Here is a 21,826-nt window from a genome sequence, read left to right on the forward strand (position 1 = left end):
ATTACCACCACTAAAGAAATGCTATAGACTTTGCTCAAAGAACATAAAAAAGATGTCTTGAGGGCATCTCAGGAGTTGGCAAGACCACACCCATCTCAAGCTCAAGGGAGTAAAAGTGAAAATTCTCTTGAAGAAACCTGTGAATCAAAGCCAATAAAAATGCAGCAAGGTCAGAATCTCTGTAGGTACTCCCTGAGAAGGCAAGGTGTGGAGATTTGTGGAGATTTGAGGAGGAAGCTGAAGCTACAGTGGAGAACAAAGATTAAGAAATGCCAGTTATGTGGGACATCCCCCTAGGAAAGCTGCAGGAATCAAGCAGAGACCAGTTAACCAAGAGGCCACCTGGCCTCTACAGGGCTACAGGGGCAGAGCTACATAAGCCCTTTGGAGAGAATATCACAATGCCTTGTGCCCCAGATGCCAGATGTGGAGCTATAGTACTTGTTTGCCCAGATGGATTTCAGTCTTGCTTTGGTCCTATCCCTTCTTTCTATGTCTTTAATTTTGTGAATGGAAATGTTTACTCTGTATACATTGTATAATTGTAAATTCATTTTAATTTTATAGGTGCTCACAATGCAAGATTGCCTTGAGCCATAGAGAAGACTTGAGGCTTGAACTTTGAGCAATCAGAACTGTTGAGACTATGAGGACTCTTGGGAATGGACTAAATGTATTTTGCATTGTCAGATGAGTGTGAGTTTTTGGGAACCAGGGGTGGAACTTTATGTTTTGGATGTGAGGTGTCCCCCAAAAGCTCACATGTGAGATAATGCAAGAAGGTTCAGAGGAGAAATGATTGGGTTGTGAAAGTCTTAACCCAATCAGTGAATTAATCCCCTGATAAAGATTAACTGTGGTAATTGAAGTGGTAGGATGTGGCTATGGGGTATATATTTTGTATCTGGAGAGGGAGTATGCTTCCTGAACAGCATGTGAGCTGCTTTCTTTCACCACACTCTTCCACCCTGATGCTCTATCTAACCTTGAACAGGATGGCCATGGCTGAGATCTCTGACACTGTAAACCTCCAAATAAACTTTTCCTCCCCTATTGGCCAGGTCCTTTAGTCAAAGCAATGAAAAAGCTGACTAAGGGGCTGGGACTGTGGCTCAGTCGTAGTGCACTTGCCCGGCAGGTGTGAGGTACTGGGTTCGATTCTCAGCACCACATATAAATACATAAATAAAATAAAGGTCTATCAACAACTAAAAAATATTTTTTAAAAAAGGAAAATGCTGACTAAAACACCTGTCTCAAAATAAAAAATAAAAAGACAAAAAAAATTGACATTTTGGCAGGGGGGTGAGTGGTGCTGGAGATCTTACCAGGGGCACATTATCACTGAGTTACATCCTCAGCCCTTTTTATTTATTTATTTTGAGATAGGGTCTTACTAAGTTGCTGAGGGCTGACCTTAAACTTGTGATCCCCCTGCCTTAGCCTCTCAAGTCCCTGGGATTACAGGTATGGGCAGACTAAATGACATTTTTGAACCAAAGACCGATGCCAGGTATTTAACATATGCTATTGGATTAAATATTCAAAACTAACCTATAGCATAGATATTCTCTACTCATTTTATACATGAGAAAAATGCATGCTTACAGAAAGGAGTCAGTGGTGCCTAACACATCCTGACACTGGATAAGTGGAAAATGTGACATTTGATATCAGTACCATTTGACTCCCAAACCGATTTTTTTTTCCCCAAGACACCAAGAAAGGGTGGAAAAGATTGCTTAAGATTTCTCTAGAGCCTTTTGTGGGAATTGGTGAATGGTTCTTAGCATGTCACTCTGTTTAGTAGTAGGAATCAGTCTCATTGAATAAGCTATAACTAATAAATACTAATTATTATAGCATTCTGCTTAATTCCACTAACATGTTCAAAGGATGTAAAGCAACCCTCAAGAAAGGATCTAATATGCTCTGAGAAGGTACAATTGTATGAGCAACCCCAGAAAAATACATTTACATCATTCCTCCCAAATTTACTCTTTCTCAACTTACATATTTGGACAGTGGTACCACTGTTCTCCATGGTCTTCCCTTCCTTAATATTTTAGAAATATCAATGATTCCCTTTCCTTCTTTGTTTTCCATATGAAAAATAATTAGAACTGTTGTTCCTTTCTAGGCAATACCATCTATATTTTCCTTAGTGTCCATTCACATGACCAATACCCTTGTTCAGACTCAACATAATACCTGAACTATTTCAATAACTTCTTAAAAATTGTTCTCCTAGAATTTTTGTAAAATCTTCTGATGTAGTCCTTATTGTAATTCAATGTATTTTTATATACTTTTCTACTAGTCTGTGAATAACAAAGAACAGTAATCATATATTATTCTTTTTTATATTCCCTATAACACTTAATACATTACCTGCCAGCTGGTAAGTAGTCAATAAATACTGCATGAAGGTACATACATAAATTAGCAAGACAATGACACTTTAGGTAGTTATCTAATAGAATTTCTCTAAAGTTACTGCTTTTCTTCTAAGTTATCATCAGATTCCCTTTTGAAAATTTAATTTGAAATTTAATTCTAGTAATGATATTTCTTGAAATGATTGAAACTCAATTTTATTTGATCATCAATTGACACAGAAGTGTATAAAAGTTGCAGTTGATATTACTCAAGTGTAACCTGAATTAGCATAACTTTTCCATTTCCAGTGAATGCTGTTTTTATGTTTCTGAGTCCTGTGGGTAATTTTCTGCTCACAAGTCAGCCTTTGCCATGACACTAAGATTGTGAAATATCTCTGAGGTGTTACATATAAGGAAAACATGAAACCATGCACTGCTGGATCTGTACTAATGGTCTGAAAATTATAATAATTTCATATTAGTAAAACAGTGATTACAGACTATGAAGGAAAATAGTATGACTGAGAAACATGGGGCCCTTGCATGATTGAGAGATAGGGGAGTCTCTAGAGCTGGGCAACATGGCACATGCCTGTAATCCTAGAGACTCCACAGGCTAAGGAAGGAGAATTGCAAGTTCAAAGCCATCCTCAGCAAAAGTGAGGTGCTAACAACTCAGTGAGAAGCTGTCTCTAAATAAAATACAAAATAGCGTTGGCGATGAGTCTCAGTGGAGGTACCTGAGTTCAATACCAGGTACCTTCACAAAATTAAATAAATAAAGGCTTTCTAGAGAAAATAATATTTAAGTTAGATCTGAAGAATAGAACATAAAAATCAGAAGGATAGGCAGAGAGATGAGGTCTATGTTCTAAACAGATTAAGTAGTTTAATTATGATCCTAGAGAGTAAATTTTATTATATGAACATATCAACTGGTTGCATCAAATTATTATTAAGAATGTTACATGGAACAGAACAAGATAAGACCATGTCAGTATCTTCCTGAGAGACCTCTCTTGGGCTAGCACCTGGTCATGAATTCCTACCCATCTCAGTTTGTCCAGGTCACATGCCACATCACACTCTTATGTTTTTTCTTATCTCTCCAGGTAGTGCAACTCCAGTTGGCAAAGGTGTCATATTATGTACATTTTGAAAATCCATAGAGTCTAGTCTGTAATATCTGTTGAACTGTAAAGTTAGCATTATGAAAAAAGTAATTGGTGACTTTGGCACTATGTCTGACCTAGAACCTCAATTGTCTATTAATGGCAGTATCCCTGTGTCAGATATTTCACATTACTTCTGTTTTCTCATGTTAAAAAGATACGAACCATAATACTTACCTAAAGAGATTGTGATGGGATTAAAGGAGACATATTTTATTTTGGAGGAAGAAACAATGCAGATTCTCCTCTACTTACAATTTAGTTAAGTCTGATACACCCATTAGAAATAGAAAATACCATACATTGAAAGAATATTTAATACACATAGCCCACCAAGCATTATTGCTTAGCCTAGTCTACCTCAAACATGCTCAGAACACTTACATTAACCAACTATTAGACAAAATCATCTAATGCAAAGCCTATTTTGTAATATGTATTAAATATCTCATGAAATTCATTGAATACTTGTTTTTAAAAACCCTTGTGACACAGTGCATGATAATATACTCTCATAATCTTCTGACAGCTGCCACACAGCATAGTAGGGGCATATTATACTGCATATCAGAAAAAGAAAAAGATCAAAATTCAAAATATGAAGTATAGATTCTAATCAAAGCACATTACTCTTGCTGTCATAAAGTGAAAAACATTGTATGTGGAACCATTGTCAGTTGGGGACTGTTGTGAGCCACAGCCGAAGGGGCCCCAGCAAACTTCCAGCAGCCAGCAAACTTCCAGCTGCCAGCTGATGATTGGCTCACAGCGGCCCCAGCAAACTTCTAGCTGCCAGCTGATTGGCTCCTCTGCGGTGATGCTCATTGGGCTGTTTCCCTGCCCTTTCAGACCACGGACCTGCTCATTGGGGGACTTTTTTGGCTCCGCCCACATGACCCAGCCAATCGGCCTCAAAAGCAGGAGGAGTGGGGGAGGTTGAGAGGCTTATGGGAAGCCGGTGTTGGCAGTTGGGCTCTGAAGGTTTTCCTGAGGAGCTGTGTGGTGCGATGTGTGTGTTCTAAAAATAAAGTTCATTTCTTTTGACAAGTGGCTCCTGAATTGTGCCCAGCCAGACTGCAGCAGGGGACCATCTATATTAATAGTAGGACAACCCCCTAAGCCTGTCATAAGGTTTTTTTTTTAATTGGTTGTTCAAAATATTACAAAGCTCTTGACACATCATATTTCATATATTAGATTCAAGTGGATTATGAACTCTCATTTTTACCCCAAATACAGATTGCAGAATCACATCGGTTACACATCCACATTTTTACATAATGCCCTATTACTAACTGTTGTATTCTGCTACCTTTCCTATCCTCTACTATCCTCCCTCCCCTCCCCTCCCCTCCCCTCCCCTCCCCTCCCCTCCCTTCTTCTCTCTCTACCCCATCTACTGTAATTCATTTCCCTCCTTGTTATGAGTAAACCAGCTTGATTACTAACATTCTGTTATCCAAAAGAGCTGCTAACCTTCCCTAATGATCCCAAATTTGGTGGCCATTACTTTTATCAATGTGAGTCTCAAGTTTAGTTTCTGTAGAAATCCTGAGGTGATTCATTATAAGAAATAGAAAACAGGAACTGTATTCAGGAACAGAAAGTTCTGTCTGAATTATTTTAAGTAATGTATCGTTGAAAGACAGAATAATATATCAGTAGATGTAAGTTGGAAAACATTTCACTTCAAAGTCTTAATATGTAACTTTTTCATTTTTTCTTTTTTCTTTTGTCTTTACTCTAGTTTGTAGTCCTTATTGAGATTTTCCAGTTTATATAAGCCAAAACCAACTTTTCTAATCTCATTAAGGAAGAATAATGAATCAAATTTGAACTATAAGCTAATTCATATAGAAGAGATATGACCAGGTCATTTGCAAATGGGTAAAGGCTAAGTATGTTCTGGGTCATTGAGATTTTTTAAAAATCCATTAAGAAATATTGAAAATGTTCTTTTCAGAGACAGTTTCATGAGATTTTAAATTACTATATGTATCATTGCAGATCTTTTACTTAAGTTGGAAACAATATGAATTGTAGAGCATTAATAGTCAGCAGAAGCAAATCTTAGAGTAAAAGCCTGGCTTTTCTTGCACAAAATATTCTAGATGACTGATTCCACAGGGGTTTGGACAGCTAATAAGTTAACTTTATCAAATCTCAGAAACATTATATCACATTTCTGTTATTTAGGCAGACACTATTTTATTTGACATGACTTATTTCTAACCTTCTGAAGTAAAGTGGGAGGAAAGGGATTATGTTCTAGATGGCTATATGGAATAAGGCAATTTCTTTTTCTTCAAGTCTGGAAATTGTTTACTACAAAAACAAAGGAATAGATTGGGAGTAAGCAGACCTAGTGGCCACTGATGAGATCAATATTTTCTTGCATTTTATATATCCATGGTCAATTCATTAATTGAAACTAAAAATTAGTAATCCACAGGCAAAACAATATCATTTTTTGGCTTTCTCAAAGCCCAAAAAGGAAATAAAAAATGTCATGGAGCGAGGCAAGGTAGCCTACTCCTGTAATCCCAGGGACTCTGGGGCTGAGGCAGGAGGATCACAAGTTCAAGCTCACCCTCAGCAACTTAGCTATGCACTAAGCAACTCAGTGAGACTCTGTCTCTAAATAAAATACAAAAAAGGGCTGGGGAAGTAGCTCAGTGGTTAAGCACCCCTGGGTTCAATCCCCAATACAAAAAAAAAAAGAAAGAAAAAGGCATGGGAAATATGCCTATAAATATTTGGAACAGAATGCTCACTAACATCAAATGTAATGAGCATTAGCTAGATATTTCTCTTGTCCTACAAAATTTATGAACATTACAGTGATTAAAAATAGTCTCCCAGCATTTCTAATTTTAGATCATAAGCATATTAAACACCTATTTATCATGATGCTGATGGTCTTAGGTATATTTAATAACAGAAAGGCATTTTATATCAAAACTTCTAGATGAAATTTCTTACCCACTCAGTCCCCTTTTAAATTCATTTTCCAAAATGTATAATAAAAATAAAAACCTATGTGCTAGGGATGTAGCTTAGTGTTAGAGAGCTTGCCTAATGTTTGTGAGGTCCTGGGTTCCATCCCCAGCACTGTAAACATAATGTATGTACATTACATATATTCATACATAAATACATAGAATAGTTTATGCAACAAAAGACAGTCTTAAGATTTGTTTCTGGGGGATATTAGTGCCCTACAATTCATTTTGTCCCCAATTTAAATCAAAGATTAGCAATGATACATATGGTAATTTTTAAATCCCTTACATACATACATAAAAAGAAGAACTTTTAAAACAATCTAAGTCTTTCCAGAGTCTGAATTTATTATTGATAGATATTCCCGAGTAGCAATGATCAAGGAATTTTTAAAAAGATAATGAAAGTATATTTATAGTAATATAGTTGGTGACAAAGAATCTTATATTCAACTGCCAATCTGTGTTAACATAAATTGAGAAAGGCACCATTTTCCTTTTATTGACTACCAGTAAGCCTTTCTATATGTGTATAATTGGAATTTTAAATTTCTATTTTTTTAAATTGAAAACTAATAGTTACCACATAACAACATCATAAATTATAATTAACTGGCTAGAAGGACTTTGGTTTCATAGTTTTCAATGAACGAAGTATAATCAGACTGGGCACCGTGGTGCATGCCTGTAAGCCCAGCGGTTCTGGAGGCTGAGGCAGGAGGATGTGAGTTCAAAGCCAGCCTCAGCAATGGTGAGGCCCTAAGCAACTCAGTGAGACCCTGTCTCTAAATAAAATACAAAATAGGGCTGGAGATGTGGCTCAGTAGTCGAGTGTACCGTTTTCAATTCCTGGTACCAAAAAAGAAAGTAGAATAATCATGGATGTATTATAAATTGTATTATCTTTCATTAATTAATAAATATTTTGCCCCTTCCAGACATATACTCCTCCCAGCCTCAGGATAGTGTTCTTAAATGAAGGCAAAAACATTCCCAACCACAGGAAAGAACTGAAAATAATTTTCACTGATTAACATATCTTTTTACTAAAACTTTCTTCTTCTATTTTTGTTTTTGTTCCTGTTTTCATTTTCTGTCAACATATACTTGAAAGCTAAATACCCAAAGATAAAAATGAAAAGAATTTACCTTATAAATATGGTCAATATAAGTGATAATGATGACAAATTAAATATATATATATATTTCTTTGATTTTATGCTTTATGTAGAGTTGCCTCAAATAGTTATTTCCTTTGCTGCTTATAGATACGTCTTCCTATGATTTTTGATATAAGTGGAATCACTTAGTACAAGATTACTTAAAGTAACTCATCATAGGCACATTATTTTAAAAGCACTAGTGAGTATGGCTAAATTAATTTAATTATCCCTGAGGTGTTGTCATAAATGTTCTACATGGATCATTTTATTAATACAATATTTATGTGCTTTTAAAAAATCACTCCTTATAGTGATTACTAGGGCATGAAAAGGGTATACGGTGGGAAGGAAAGGGTGGAAGAAGGGTGGATAAATATGGTTAATGTATGCTGTATGGATGTCTGGAAATATCACAGTGAATCCCATTAATATGTATGATCAATATTAGTTAATAAAATGGATATAAAATCATTTCATTGGCGTCATTAACTCTATCAGAATTTTCACTTTCTAGTAGCATGAATCAAATAAATCAGCTTGCTAAAGAGCTTAGGTGCAGGGGACATAGTATTTTTTAGGTCTCACTCCTTCCTGATATACAAGCTTTTAGTCTAGCATTCTCTGTTTAACCACTTTGACAGTTTTGTGGTGCATTGACCAAGATTTATTAATACAGTCTTGCATCAATGCTCTTGAAAATAGTAATCATTGGGAACCAATTAACTTTTGTTTGCTTGAAAACTTATTCCTATAGGAAAACAGCTACTTTTTATTTTTAGCACTCAAATCAGGTATTATCTTTCTAAGATTTATTTTAGCTATTAAGAAATAAATTATTTTTTTTCACTAACACTGAAACTCTTCCTCTGATAGATACTGTGATGGTTAGGAAACACATGTCAACACTAATCTAGGTTTTGCTGGAAAGGTATTTTATAGATGCACATACCCTTTGCAATAGATTAATTACAACTGAGGAAGATGATCCTCAATATGTGATTGGGCCTCATACAGTCCATTGAAAATCCTAAAGAGAAAAACCGAGGTTCCTTGAAGAAGAAGTTCTTCTATAGGACTGTGATATTAGCTCATATCTGAGGGCTTCTGGCCTGCCAGTGTTTCACTCTGCCAGCATGTTCTACAGCTTCCTGACTTTCTGTAAGCCATGCCTTGATATTTGTAAATAATCTATGGGTTCTGTTTCTCTGGTGAGTCCTCACTGATACAGATTTGGTATGGTGAAACTTTGTAGTATGGATCAAACCAGCCAAAGTTTGGGAAATATTAAAATAGAGATAATATGACTGCTTATATGCAAATAAATTCCTTGAATGCTACAAATTATAATGAAAATACATGTAAACCTACCAGGATTATTTCCTATGCATACTCCAAGGGCATCAAGTTTCAAATTCCAAAAGAAGAGGATTAAAGCTGCAATGAGATACCACCTTCAGAGTTGGTATAATAAAAAAGATAACACCAAGTAAGGGCAAAAATGTGGAGGAATGCATTCTGGTTAGAAAAGTAAGATGGAATGCCACTTTGGAAATAGTATCATAGGTTCTCAAAATATTAAACATCAGGTTACCATTTGAGCTGGCAATTTCATTCCTAGATCTCTACCTATATTTTTTAAATGAAAATATTTATGTACACATGCACACAAAGACTTGTATAAAAATATCCATCACGGTTTCATTGGTAATAACACCAAATTGGAACCAACCGAAGTGTCCATCAACTAGTGAGTGGGTGAACAACTGATACACCCATGCAAACAATAAAAAGGAATGAATTGGGGGCTTGAGTTGTGGCTTGGGGTAGAGCACTTGCCAAGCAGGTGCGAGGCCCTGGGTTCGAACCTCAGCACCACATAAAAATAAATAAATAAATGAAATAAGGGTATTGTGTCCAACTGCAACTAAAAAATTTTAAAAATAAAGGAATGAATTGTTGAAATACAAATGAAATGGATTAACTTCCAAAATACCAAGTGGAAAAAAGGCAGATGTAAAGACCACATATTATATTATTTCATTTATAGTGAATTTCTAGAAAAGGAAAAATGAGAGAGACAGAAAGCATCAGTGGTTGCTATAGGATGGGAGTGGGAATTGAGTGCACACAGAGTACAAATGAACTTTTTGTTATGCTACAAAGATTTTAAAAGTGAATTGTGGTGATTATAGCACAATTGTATAAATTTCCTAAAAATTACTGAGTTGTGCAGTTATGAGTGAATTTTATGCTATGAAAATTATACCTCAATATAGCTATGAAAAAAGTAAGTTTCTATCATTTAAAAATGAGAATGGAGGGGCTGGGGCTGAGGCTCAGTGGTAGAGTGCTCGCCTAGCATGTGTGAGGCACTGAGTTCGATCCTCAGTACCACATAAAAATAAATAAATAAAATAAAGTTATACAAAATCTTTTAAAAATGAGAATGGATTATTATAGAGATGCCTAAATTACTACAAAAATAAGTTCTCTAAATTTGAGCATTTGCAAACTTGTCATTTTTCACTGTATGAGAAAAATCCCTAGCTCATCATCAGACACATTTGTTCCTTTTCCTGGGCACATGACTAGACTGTTTTTCCCAGACTCCTTTATAGTTAGGTGTGACCATATGGATGACTTATAGTCAGAGGTATGTAATGGGAAATAATATATGCTCTTTTAAACTTGACCTATTAAAATATTCTATTTGCGAACCTTCCTGCTCTTCATGAAGACTTATAGGATGACCTTGGAAATCATCTATTGAAGACTGTGGAGCTGTTAGCAGCCTGTGCACCTGAATAATTGTGTGGAGCCGAAGTCCTCCCACCAGGTCAATATGACAACCCTAGCAACAGGAATTGAGTGAAGCAATACACTTCTGTGTTAAGCCACTGAAATTTTAGCATGGGCTTGTTATAGAAATTGACCTATCTCAGCAAAAAATGATTACATTGTTGTATTTTCTACAGAGCCTCCTGTTCTGTCTTTCCATTACAAATTTTATCTATGTTCCAGTGCCACTTTAAAATGGTACAGGAGGCTCTGTGAATGGGTTTTTCAGACTATGTATCTTTACCTCCATTTTCCAGAATACATAAAATAATGTTATAGTAAGATTTATTAAGTTGCTTTCAGAGGCAGTTTGTTCACTGAATATTCTCTGGTCTGAGAGTTAATGTTTCAATTATAGGACTTGGGAATGAAGCTCAGTGGTAGAGGGCTTGCCTTGCAAGTGTGAGATCCTGAGTTTGATCCCTAGTACTGCAAAGAAAGAAAGAAAAGAAAAGAAAGAGTAAGCATAGACCTCACCATTCAAAAGCACTCTTGAAAATACAACAATAAGACCAAGGGCAATAATTTAGCTATATAAAAAAACTAATAAAATTTTAAATTCCAAATATTCAAAATTTGGCATGTAAGAGTTCTCATTTGAAATACCAATAGATGTTCAGAGAATCTTCTAGCAAAACAGCACTTAAAAATGAGTAAGTATGCCTAAAACTTTAATTTGAATATTTGGATGATGGAATCATAGACAATTACAGCTACAGTGAACACTGAAGATCATCTAGATCATGCTTTTTAGCTTAGATATAGGGAAACTGAGGCCCAGTGGACTGAAGTGATTCCATTGAAGTCATATGGATGAAGGCATAGCTAAGACTAGAACTCAATTCTCTTGATTCTCGGTACTAGGCTTAAAATGAGAGGCTAATTTGACTGTGTGTGTGTGTGTGTGTGTGTGTGTGTGTGTGTGTGTTTATGTGCATAGTCTCCAAGTGGAATTTAAATCAGAAAGAAAGTTATGGGTTTTCACTGGATTCCTGCACTAAGTAAGGCCATCAAAATGAACTCCTTAAAATACCTTATTGGATAGAAAAGTATTTATTTTGCCCTAACTAATAATGATATTTTTCTTAATCAATAATTTGTCATGTCCTGAAAATATGACATCTTATAAGGAAATTAAATTCCCTTTACCTACTAGCTTTATGTAATTAAAATAGTCAAATTTTGACTGAGAAAAGGCATATTTCTTTGCCTAGATCAATGTATTACTTTGGAGCTCTGACTTCTTGGAATTCTCAGTGAAAATTCCTAAATTTTTCATTTTCCATTGCTTATTCTCAAGAGATAATATTTACTGACCAATGGGCTAGGATTATGGTTCAGTGGTAAAGCATTTCCCTAGTGCTTATGGGGCTCTGGGTTCAATCTCCAGTACTGAAAAAAAGAAAAGAAAACATTCAATGTCCAATATGGTAGTGGTGTTTAATGGTTGTATCAATCATCTTCTATCACTATATCAAAATATATGGTATGATTAACTTACAAAGAGAAAGAATTTTTTCTGTCTCATGACTTTGGAGGTTCAAATTCGTGATTGCTTGGCTTTATTGTTCTGGGCCTATAGCATGGCAACATGTTATACCAGCTCAGGACACAGTAAAATCACTTACATCATGAGCCAGAATGCAAAGGAATAGATAGAAGAAGAGGCTAGGGTTCCATAACCCACTTCAGCAGTATTCCCCCACTGACCCAAAGATCTCTCACTAGGCTCTGCCTTCTACAGGTTCTTCTGTTTCCTATAGCACCATCCTGGGACCAAACCTGTAACACATGGGCCTTTAAGAAACACACAAGATCCAAACAACAGTAGTCGACTTTTGTTAACTAACCTAGAAAGAAAATGAATGACAGAATCACAAAGTATCGCCAAAAGAACCCTAGATTTTTACAAACCACTACATCAGTTACTAGCTATTGGGTTTAAGTAGGTTACTATGATAGACCAAATACTGCTCTCCACAAGATACCTATGACCTCATGCCAGAATTTATGAATATGTTACTTTACATGTCAAAAAGAAATTTACATATGTAATTAAGAGCAGATATCTTAAAATATGGAGAATTATCCTGCTTTTTTTTGTGTAGTATAATCACATCAGCCCTTAAAAGCAGAGAGCTTTCTCAAGCTGAAGACAGAGAAAATAATACAGAAAGAACAACTGGAGATATTTGAAGCTTAGCAAGGATTCAGCCTACCACTGCTGATGATGAAGAAAAGAGTCACAGGTTCAAAAATGTGGAAAGTCTCTGGAAGGTAAAAGCAACCTTTGACCATCAGCCAGTCAGGAAATGGTGACCTTAAGCCTATAGTTGCATGGTACTAAAACCCACTGACAGTTGAAATGAGCCTGGAAGAGTATTTTCCCCTAGAGCCTTCAGATAAGAACACAGACCAGTTTACACCTTGATTTCAGCCTTGTGGAATCTAAAGCAGAGAAGCCCACTGGAATTTCTGACCTAAAGAATTGGCAGGTTAAAAACTTCATGTTGGGGGCTGAGGATGTGGCTCAGTGGCAGAGCGCTCGCCTGGCATGTGTGTGGCACTGGGTTCAATCCTCAGCAACACATAAAAATAAAATATAGGTATTATGTCCACCTCCAACTAAATATACACATATATATGTTGTTTAAGCCATATATATATATCATGTTATTTAAGCCACTATGATTTAATCATTTGTCACCCATAAATAGAAAACTAATACCATTATTTAGTTTTTCTTCTTCAGTATTCTCTTTGGTGCAACGTGTTGCCTTCTTATTTAAGAGTTATGACAGGTGAAATTTTTCTTAAAACACAGTCCTGAGATATAATGGGAGAAAAAAAAGGTTCTAATCAGCATGTATTCTATTTAACGTGAAAAGAAATACTTCAAATGTCTCTTTATGTCATCTTTTTCTTCTGTAACTCTCAATTTGGCGTTTTTTTCTTATCTAGACAGAAAAAAATGATGAGGGCTAATTTGTAACAAACAGATTTTTCTACTGATGCCATAGAATTTGGAAAATAAACTATTTTATTTGGACTATTGTCCAATTATATCTAAGGCTGAATACTCATTGTTCTCATTAAATCAAGAAAAATTATATTTCCAATCCATGAGTAAGATATAATCCTTGTGTGGTGGCACACACCTATAATCCCAGTGACTTGGGAGGCTGAAGAAGGAGGATCGTGGGTTCAAAGCCAGCCTCAGCAAGAGTAAAGTGCTAAGCAACTCAGTGAGACCCTGTCTCTAAATAAAATACAAAATAGGGCTGGGGATATGGCTCAGTGGTTGAGTGCCCCTGAGTTCAATTCCCAATACAAAAAAAAAAAAAATATATATATATATATATATATATATATATATATATATATAATCCTTGTATGTTTTGAATCTATTATGCTAATTACTCTTCACTTGTAAATTAATTTGCTAGTCAAAGTCCCCCAAAGAAGTGTAGTAGAAGGAAATTGACAGGTAAAGAGAAAAATGGTTTCATCTTTCACTTCCTGGGAATTAAAATAGCAAAATAAACTTCACAGAAGAATAACAGTGAGAAAACAGTGAAGAGTGCTTCCAGTCAGTTTAGATATATCAGAAAATACAGGTATCATCAAACCTTGGGTCTACCCATATCTCCTGTTAATTTAAGTAAAGAAAACTTTCCCTTACTCTTAAATCTCTGTAGATTAAAACTCTCTTTGATAACTGTAAGTTCAAATTCTAATGAATCTTGATTTTTATCTGTTGCTTCTTCTAACATTATTATGCAGTGCTGTGACTCTTTATTGGAATTTCTCTTTTATTACCTGTCACAGCTGTCACACAGATCACACAGTCTAATTCCCAACTCGAAATAATCAGGAGCTTCTTTTTGGAGTTGTGATTATCTGAATCACCTCTGGTGACCATTATAGATGCTTGGATTTATATCCACAGTCTTGTCTATTTGGTTTTCATCCAATTAAGTGTGCTCATTTTTTGGTATTGTCATGATGCTGTCAGTTACATAAAATAGTCTTGTGTGCAGTGGTTGATATTGTTCAGGAAGAGTATTGCTTTTCTTACATGTGAATGAATTTCATGACAAACTTCATTTTGTTATGTTTTTAATTGCACTGGTTGCTTTCAGCAACATCTGCCTTCAAAACTGCAAGCCACAGAAGAGCATCTTTTCATGATGAAAATTTGGCTAGGGTATTCTGCACCAGGCAGCATGATTATTTTATAGTGCTCTTGTAAAATACATTTGTGTAATTTGGGTTATTGGTGAATTTATAGTTCTTGTAAATCACTGCTTCCAGGGACCTAGACTAGTTCTGGAACCTCTATTTGTTGGCTCTGTGATTTTAAAGTATTCACTTAGCCTCTCTGTGTTTGTTTTCTCATCTGGAAGATACAGACAAAAATGCCTCACACATTTGTTGGTCTTAAAACCCTAATTGATTTTTTCTGGCAGTGGAAAAGTGTTTCATGCAATCTGTTTCCCTGAAAAAGAGTGAGGAAAAAATTGACTGATGTATACAACGTTCAGCAACTTTTTGTTTGTCTTTCAATATCACAAATGATAATATATTGGCCAGCAGTAACATTAGGGATTTTAAGAGGAACAAGAACAGAGCCCATAACCCAGTCTTATTTATTGCTGTCATAAAACAAGATGAGAAAATCCCCATGATTCCAAGTATTTGGGCAAAGTTTCCAGTGACAACTGGATTCTTCTTTAAGGATATGAAAAACACTCTTACTCAATTCAAGGCTACTAGGCAAATGACCAAATAGTATTTTGTACACAGTATAATACTGACTGATGCTGAAATTTAAGGAAAGAAATGCAGTTATGTATCCATTGGATTTCTTGGAAATGCAAATACCATAAAGAGAATGTTCACTTATATGGCTCTCAAAATACAAGAAATTTGCTTTCCATTGATTTTATCTTATAAATGAGCAAGAATGCCTGGCATAAATAAATAAAGTTAAACAGAAAGTTTTCTGGAACTGGTACTTTGTAAACCCATTACTCTGCTATGTAATATTGGGATCCAGGAATGGAAAACTCAGCTTGCAACTCAAGTAAAAAGGCAGAATTTGTTCAAGAATGTTTCATTCAAAGAAACAAATAGAATAGTGTGAGATGATACATAATTTGTATTTGATGACTTGGTATTTCAGCAAAGAGATTTTTTATAGCTCCCATATAGAAAAAAAATAACCGAGGATTCAACACCTTCAAAATTTGACTTTAAGCCTCATTTGGCTCCACTGTGTACACTCTAATCACTGTTCCCCAAACATCTTCATCTCTGAAAAACTGAGCTCTCTCATTCACTTCTCTTATTTATTCATGTATTGTTATTTTCTCAATTTTACTCTATAATATTTAGAATTATTTGAGAATGTGTCTGTTTGGGGTCCAAGGCAGATACAACATCTTAAATCTTTTTAAAGTTCCAAATTCTCAGCAGAATGTTTGACTCACAGTCAGTGCTTAATAAACATTTGATACTTGTTTGTCCATTTAATTAAGGCAGACATTAATTTTGAAAAGGTACTAATCTCTTGGTGGAGGAAAGTACACAATTACCTAAGGAGGTTAGAATTTCTCTTTCAGAAATGAGGAGCCATGATAGGATTGTTTTGTTTTGTTTGGGATAGGGTCTTGCAATGTGACCCAGGCTTGTCTAAAATTCCTGGGCTCAAGTCATCCTCTCTTTCTTGGTCTCTCCTGAATATCTGAAACTACAGGCACACCCCATCATGCCTGGCTCACAATAAGTTTTTGAGCAGAGGAATGAAGAAAGCTTTATTCATTTATTTATTTTGGTACTGGAGGTTGAACCCAAGAGTGCTCAACCACTGAGCTACAGTCCCAGCCATTTTTATTTTTCATTTTAAGACAGCATCTCTATAAATTGTTGAGGCTGAACTCCAACTTGTGATCCTTCTGCCTCAGCCTCTAGAATCACTGGAATTACAGACTTGTGCCACCACTTGGCCCTGAAGCATTTTTTGTAGGAAGATGATTTTAGTATCCACTGGCAACCACTGACACAGAGGGAAAGGGTAGAGGAGATGCAATATTCATGTATACTTTGTGTTTATATGTTTAAGCTGCTAAAGTTGTTAATGGCCCCAAAGTATTTTTGTTCTTATTTTCAAGGTTGCATTATGGTACACATTATCTTTGATACACATTATCTCTTTCTTGAGACTCTTTTTTGTTCATTCCCTATTTGTAATAGTATCCTCAATCCTCTTTATCTTTTTGTTTATGTTTATATTGCATTGATTTCCTTTCAAAATATGAAAAGTTTCCCTCTTTGGGGAATAAATTATATTCAAATATGATAATTATATTTGGGAAATATCACAACTGTACTATTCAGAGATAATTATATCTAATATGCATTTAATGTCAAATATAAAATATAATTTTAGAAAAAGTAAATATGTGTCAGAGTATTTAACTGTATAAATACAAATTCTCAGGAGATAATTCTTTGAAAATGATATTGAAATTTGATGGTCATTGTATTGACTGCACTTTTTTAATATTTATTTTTTAGTTGTAGTTGGAAACGATACCTTTATTTTATTTATTTTTATGTGGTGCTGAGGATTGAACCTATGGCCTTGCACATGCTAGGCGAGCGCTCTACCACCGAACTACAATCCCAGGCCTTGACTGCATGTTTTGAAGGGTGTTTCAAAGATAATCCCCACCATCAATGTGGCTCACTTCCTAGTTACACTTATTTTTAATTAAAGCATAAAAAGCCAAGGAAAACTTTAACTGTGTTTCTTGTTAGGAATTTTACTTTAATTTACAATCAATCATTAATACCCAAAACCCTATTTTATTTTTTGAATTAACCTATATCTTAGTACACTCAGGCCACTATAACAAAATACTTTAGCCTGAGTAAATTAGAAACAGCAGAAACATTGCTTGCATTCTGGAGGCTGAGAAATCCAAGATTAAGGCATTTGCAGATGAGTTGGCTGATAAAATCCTTCTCTCTGCTTCACAGATGGTATCTTGTTGCTACATTTTCATATGGCAGAAAGGGTAAACAATGTGTTCTCACCCTTGAGCACAGGACATCACTTAAACCTTTATAATGGCATCATCTCATTGAGAAGATGTAACCTTTATGCCTTAAGCACAGGACATCACTTAAACCTTTATAATGGCATCATCTCATTGAGAAGATGGAACCTTTATGCCTTAATCACTACCAAAAGCCCTACTTCTTAAAACTATGCCATAAGGTACTAGGTTCCAATATTTGAATTTTGAGAGGACACTCACATTGAGACCATGGCGAACACTCTACCACTGAACTCCACTCAAGTCCAACAAGTAAGTTTTGATGGAGGCAGGTGGTAGGAAATGTCCATAAAGGAGGGTGTTGCACAATACATCAGGACTGAGTAGATATTCTGGGAGGTTGGGAAGTTGATCTAGGGAACTTAGATATCTTGTTTATCAAGGATGCTAAGGAGGAGATTGAGAAAAAGAATAGATATAGTCATGGAAAACTATCTGTGGATATCTAACAACTAATTAGCAACCATTAGGCTATCATTCCATTGTCAGGAGAGAGGAAAAGAGTAAATCTAGAATAAAGCAAAGAGAACTAGAATTTTGACTTGGGGTGGGTAGTCCTACCAAAGTAAGAATCAAAGAGAGAAAAGATGATAAGGTAATTGAATTAAATCAAGAGGAGCAGAGGCACTTTATGATTCAAATTCAGATACCCACCAATGGTTTACAAAGGAAATATAGGCAGAGAATTTCAGTAGCAAATGGTCCCAAACTTGGGTACCACAAAGGCACAATAGCAATGAAGAGTTTGTTTATGTTCAACAAGCCAATCTGAAAATGACTTTATACTGTGTGATTCCAACTATACGACATTTTGGAAAAGACAAAACTATAGAGGCAGTAAAAAGGATCAGATCAATTCTTTCCAGAAGTGAGAACAAGGAAGGGGTGAATCAGCAAAACACAGAAGAATTTTAAAGCAGTGAAAATATGCTGCATCATACTGTAATTATGAATACATGTCATTATACATCAATCCAAACCCATAGAATAGACAGCATCAAGAGTGATTCCTAATATATCCTATGGAACCAAGGTGACATTGATAGGATCAATGTAGGGTCATCAGTTTTTACAAATATACTACTCTGGTGGGGGATGCTGATAATGGGGGAAGTTATCTCTGATATGTGGGGGCTAGGGAGTTCCTGGAAAAATCTTTGTATTTGCTTCTCACTATTGCTGTGAACCTAAAACTGTTCTAAAAAACTAAGAGCTTTAAAAATTTATACAACTTTCAAAATCCTATAAATTCATCCTTTCTAATGACATTTGAAACAGAATTTTCTCTTTCTTGTTGTCATCTGGCTAATGTAAGAGACTATCTCATTTAAAATCTAATCAATTTTTGGAATTTACTTATTTACTTATCTTGAATCAGGAATGTGTGCCCAGAATACTACGATAATTTTTATACACAGAGTAAAAGAAAACAAAAGAGATTCTCGAAAGAATAATATTTATTGGGGAGTGGCAGAGTATTACAATGGGAATACACATGTCATAGAAAACTATGGCAATATTCAAGGAGGTTGAGGCAAGGGGAAGGTTTTAAAGGCAAAAATAAGGAGTACAAAATTATATATTTGAAACAATAATCCTTGGGCATAATCATTAGTAACAAGAGTGCAATCAGTCCAAAGTTGAACAGACAGTAGCTGTTCACATTCTTGAAGGTGGTGGCATATATACAAACTTGTGGGTCTGGCAGACACAGTCTTTTATGATAGTTCCTATCAGCCAATCAGGTATAAGAATCCTTTTTTAAAAAAAATAATCTCCCATTGTAATTGTTATTTTGTTGTTGTTGACTCAAGTAAATCCATTTTGATTTTGATGATTTTCACATTTCTTTAACGTTTGCTAATTGGTCTCCCTGCCTCTAGACTCTTTCTCAGTATTCTGGTTTACACTTGCAGGTTAATCTTCCTTAACTACCAATAATCCCAGTGGCTCAGGAGGCTGAGACAGGAGGATCGAGAGTTCAAAGTCAGTCTCAGCAAATTCGCAAGGCCCTAAACAACTTAGCAAGACCCTGTCTCTAAATAAAATATAAAAAGGTATGGGGATATAGCTTAGTGGTTTAGTGTCCCTGGGTTCAATCCCCAGTACAAACAAAAAAGAATGATAATTTCCCATTGCCCAAAGAATCAAATTAAAGCTATCTAGCTACATGTGCAAAGACTTTCACAATGTAGCACCGCTCTTTAGCCACAGGTAAACAAGCCTAGCTAGCTCTAATTTGAATTCTCTGGGCATTGGAATTATCTTCTTTTTTGTTTGGAACTGGGGATTGAACACAAGGGCTCTTTATCAGTGAGCCTACATCCCCAGTCCCTTTTTATCTTTTATTTGAGACAGTGTCTCACTACATTACTGAGGGCCTTGCCAAGATGCTGAGTTTGGCCTTTGCTCAGTCTCCCATGTCACTGTGAGTATAGGCATGATCTGCCATGCCCAGCCCTGAGCACCTCTTTAAAATTCATTATTCCCATGCATTTGTTCATTCTATTTCTCCCATTTATCCCACCTCTCTACTATGTCCCTTAGAACTCAGATCAAGTACTCCATCTGAATCCATGCCTGACCACTCTATCCATAGTGGAATGCATTGAATGCATTTGTCCCTTGAAATATCACATGTAATACTTTTTCAAGTTGTTATAGTTTGGATATAGTTTTGAGTGTCCCCCAAGGTTTCATGCATTGAAATTTAATCCCCATTCTGAGGTATTAAGAGAGCATCCCTTAATCTGACTCTGGTGTTTAAAAGTGAAGCCTTTGGAAAATGGTTAGGATTAGATAATGTCATTAGGGTGAAGCTCCCATGATTGAATCTGGTGACTTTATAATAAAATGGCCAGCAAGAAGGCCATCACCAGAAGAGGCCCTTCAACCTTGTACCTCTAGAACCATAAGCAAAAAAACCTTTTTTTTTCCTTAAGAGGTAGTATACCTCAGATATTTTTCTATAATAACAAAAACAGACTAATACACAAGTCTTCATTAAAATAAATTTTTACATACAAACATACCACTGTCTTCCATTGTCACAGCATTATCCAGATTATAACATCTCCTACCTAGATTAATGTAATAACCTCTTAAGGAAAACTTATTCTTTCTACATATACTTCTAACACCAAATCTGTGAATTTTCTATATCAACCAGTTCTTCTTTCTGGATATTGAGAAGTTAGCCTACAATCAAGTGTGACATGAACTACTCAGAGTTAATGCAAAACCATAGATAAAGGGTTCAGTCTCTATAAGACTGCCCTCTTGTTTCAGATGACAATAACAAGTGGTGGGTTCCCATACTTCATCCAACATGAATACAAATCAAGGGCTCCCCTGACTCCCTCTTCATGTTCAATAATTTGCTATAAAATGGTTCACAGAACTCATAAAAATATTTTACTTACTGTGACTAATTTATCTTAAATGATACAGCCAGGGAATATCCAAATCGAAAAATCCATAAGGTAAGATATGGGGGACAGACACAGAGTTCCCATTTTCTCTCTAGGCATGCCACCTTCCCCATGGCTCCATGTATTCACCAACCTAGAAATTCTCTGAACTTCATAGTTTATGGTTTTTATGAAGGCTCCATTTTATAGATATAATTGATTGAATCATTGACTATTGGTGATTGACTCAATCTCCATCCCCTCTTTTCTCCCCAGAGGTTAGGAAGTCGGTCTAAAAGATCCTGCCCTCTAATCATGTGGTTGGTGCCTCTGACAACCAGTCTTGATCCTCCAAGAGTCACTTTATTAGAATAAACTCAGACATAGATGAAAGGGGCTCATTATGAAAGCAAAAGATATTTCTGTCATTTAGAAAATTCTGAGGGTTTTAGGAGCTCTATATCAAGAACAGAGATAAAGATCAAATATATATTTCTTATTATATCAAAATATCACACCCTCTTAACTGATTTTGCTGCTTCAGTCTTTCGTGTTTCTATCCATGATGTACACAGGATTCCCCCCGCCCCTCATCTTTTTTTCATAACTTGGATAATGGAACAGCTCTAAGTCCCTGAGCATTACTGGTCATATGATCAACACAGTAGAGTCCAAGATTTTCTTTGAACATTTATTTTTTAGAAATTAAGATGACTACATCTGTTACAGTGGCTAG

The sequence above is a fragment of the Callospermophilus lateralis genome, chromosome X (assembly GCF_048772815.1).
Source record: "Callospermophilus lateralis isolate mCalLat2 chromosome X, mCalLat2.hap1, whole genome shotgun sequence".
Classification (NCBI taxonomy): Eukaryota; Metazoa; Chordata; class Mammalia; order Rodentia; family Sciuridae; genus Callospermophilus; species Callospermophilus lateralis.